Below are 3,088 nucleotides of genomic sequence, written 5' to 3'. Positions count from 1 at the left end.
TTAGTTTAGTGAAATGAAAGCAGCTCCAGATATGGCATCAAATGATCCATGTTCAAATTTCAGCTCTGCCTTTTTACCTTGATTAAACCAAGCACCTCCCTGAGCCTCAGCACCTTTCTCTATAAAAGGGAAAATAATACCTGCCTGCACTTACCCACAGGATTGTAGTGAGACTCAAGTTGAGAAGTATGCAAAACTGCTGCGTAAATCTCATCTCTATAATAGGATTGCTCACGCAATTTTTTCTTTTAGCCCCATCATTCTATCAAATAGTAATAGCATGCAGTTAAGGGTTTCATTTATTTCCTTCCAGTCTTTTTCTACGGTGTGTGTGTATGCATCTGTGTATATGTGTAGATTTACTTGTTTAGATGTAGGCAGTATTTTATTATGATGTAATTATGTAATATACTTGTATGATACATGCATACTTGTATATTATGACATATGTATGTATATATCCCTAAGTTAATAAAATGTCTTCCAAAACATGGTTAATAACAGCTTGATATAATGTCTATGATATATAATATTTACAATATGCATGTATATATATGCGTGTATTTTCATGTTATTAAAAATTATTTCCAAACATGGCTAATAATGGATGCACTAAAACTATGATCGGGGTCCCTGGGTGGCTCAATTCATTAAGCATCGGACTTTTTTTTTTTTAAGAGGTTATTTCTTTATTTGTCAGAGAGAGAGAGCAGAAGCAGGGGGAGGAGCAGCAGGCAGAGAGAGCGGGAGAAGCAGGCTCCTTGATGAGCAAGGAGCCCAATGCCAGACTTGATCCCAGGACCCTGGGATCATGACGTGAGCCAAAGGCAGACACTTAACCAACTGAGCCACTCAGCATCCCACACATCAGACTCTTGATTTCATCTCAGGTCATGATCTCAGGGTCATGAGATCAAGCCCCAAGCGGGGCTCTGTGCTCAACAGATAGTCTGCTTGAGATTCTCTCTCTCCCACTGCCCCTGCCCCTCCCCCACAACGTGGACACTCTTTCTCTTTCTCTCTCTCTCAAATAAATAAATAAAATCTTAAAAAAAATAAAGTCTCTTTTAAAAAAAATATAGTGGGTAGGGCTCACTTTGGCAGCACATATACTAAAATTGGAACAATACAGAGATGATTAGCATGGCCCCTGCATAAGGATGACACACAAATTCATGAAGGTTCCATATTTTTGCCCAGGTAGAAAGAAATAGAAACACAAATACCAGGTGATTTCACTCATATGTGGAATTTAATAAACAAAGCAAAAGAGCAAAGGGGGAAAAAAGAAAGAAAGGAGAGGGGCAAACCAAGAATCATTCTTAACTATAGAGAACAAACTGATGGTTACCAGAGGGGAGGTGGCTGGGGGGGATGGGTGAAATAGGTGATGGGGATTAAGGAGGGCACTTGTGATGATGAGCACTGGGTGATGTGTGGAGGTTTTGAATCACTAAATTACACACCTGAAATTAATTCTACACTAAATGGAATTTAAATAAAAACTTAAAAAAATACATGGTGGATAATAATTCTGCCATATAATTGAACCATAATTTGTGAAATCATTCTCCACCTTTAACTCATTAAAAATACTCATTTTCAGGTTGTTTTGTTTTTGTCTTGTTTTGCTCTTTTGTTGTTGTTGATGTTACTGGGTTTATTTGTTATCATAACCAAGACTGTAGTAAACACCTCTGTATAAAACTCTTTTTATGAATCCCTAATTCCATGGAGGAGATTTCTAGAACTGAAATCACCAGATCAAAGGTATGGATTCTTCTAAGGCCTTTGGCTAGCCCTTGCTAACATATTGTCAGCTTCTGTTCCTGCAGTATTGTACTGTTTAGACAATGCAAGAGACAGTTTTTATGGTAGCTTTGTCCTAATTACTTCTTTTAATCATTAATCATTACCAATTTCATAGGCAAAAAAAGTATCTTTTTATTATTTCATGTTTATATGATCACTAGTGAAGTTGAAAATTAATCATGTTTATTGATTTTAATTATTTCTGCCACACATTTCTTATGCTTGTTCCATTTTCAGTACTTTCCTTATTGATTTGTCAGCATTATTTACACCTTAAGGAAATTCATTTCTCAGTTGTCACAACCCATAAAGTTTTCCAAATTTGTCATTTACACTTAAATATTGCCTATGATTTTTGACATTATGAGTTTTTTTAAGTTTTTTTCTCCCAGCCTTATCGAGATATAATTGACACATAGCACTGTGTAAGTTTCACTTAAGGTGTACAGCATATAGGTTTCATACATTTATACATTGCAAAAGGATAACCACCACAGCATTAGCTAACATCTCCATCGGTTGCATAATCATTCCTTTTTTGTGGTAATTTTTTAAGTTTTTGTTTTTTGAGATTTTATTTATTTATTTGTCAGAGAGAGACAGAGTACACAAGCAGAGGGAGGGGCAGAGGCAGACGGAGAAGCAAGGCTCCCTGCTGAGCAGGGAGACCGATCCAGGACTCCATCCCAGGACCCTGGGATCATGACCTGAGCTGAAGGCAGACATTTAACTGACTGAGTCACCCGGGCGTCCCATTTTTTAAGTTTTTAAAAATCAAATTTACCAGGCAGTTTCTTCCATTGCTTTACTTTTTTATATTTTGTGAACTAAGTAGAGGGAATCCCTACTGCATCCGTATAGCAATTCATAACTTTAATAAAAACCAGCCCCGAAGTTCAAAGACTTAGCAATCTAGAGTAATGTTAGAGTGTTGTGATAATGATTATTGCTCTTCTACTAAGAAGTTAGTTTGAAAGAACCTGCAAGGAGATTAGGAAGTATTTCTGGTGCAAGAAGAATTGGCGCCAACTCAGACACAGCTCTGTTTTAGACCACTCAGATACGTCCTGCACGTGGCATGTAGCCTAGGGTGAGCACCCAGAAATTCTGACACTTGGAAGGCAGAAGCTCTGTGCTGGTACATCTAGAAGTCAGCAGGGGTCAGTCTCAGGGCCGATGACACCAGGGAGAGGATGGGGAACAGGGAACAGAGGAAATCAGTTCTGCTAGAGAAGTGTATTTGTGAATACTTGAGATACGGAAGCTGTAATTAACA

General features: G+C 37.8%; 1 non-coding gene across 1 annotated transcript; it reads left to right on the top strand.

Moving 5' to 3' along the window:
- Window positions 1–1,088: 1,088 nt before the first annotated feature.
- On the top strand, window positions 1,089–1,194 carry LOC114208131 (U6 spliceosomal RNA). The gene has a single exon (XR_003608976.1). It is a non-coding gene; the product is annotated as a U6 spliceosomal RNA (small nuclear RNA).
- Window positions 1,195–3,088: the final 1,894 nt, after the last annotated feature.

The sequence above is a fragment of the Eumetopias jubatus genome, unplaced genomic scaffold (genome assembly GCF_037043125.1).
Source record: "Eumetopias jubatus isolate StellerSeaLion01/CBP00866 unplaced genomic scaffold, mEumJub1_p1.0 scaffold_4, whole genome shotgun sequence".
NCBI classification, from domain to species: domain Eukaryota; kingdom Metazoa; phylum Chordata; class Mammalia; order Carnivora; family Otariidae; genus Eumetopias; species Eumetopias jubatus.
Note: the sequence above shows the minus strand (reverse complement) of the source record. Positions and strands in the feature narration are given on the sequence as shown.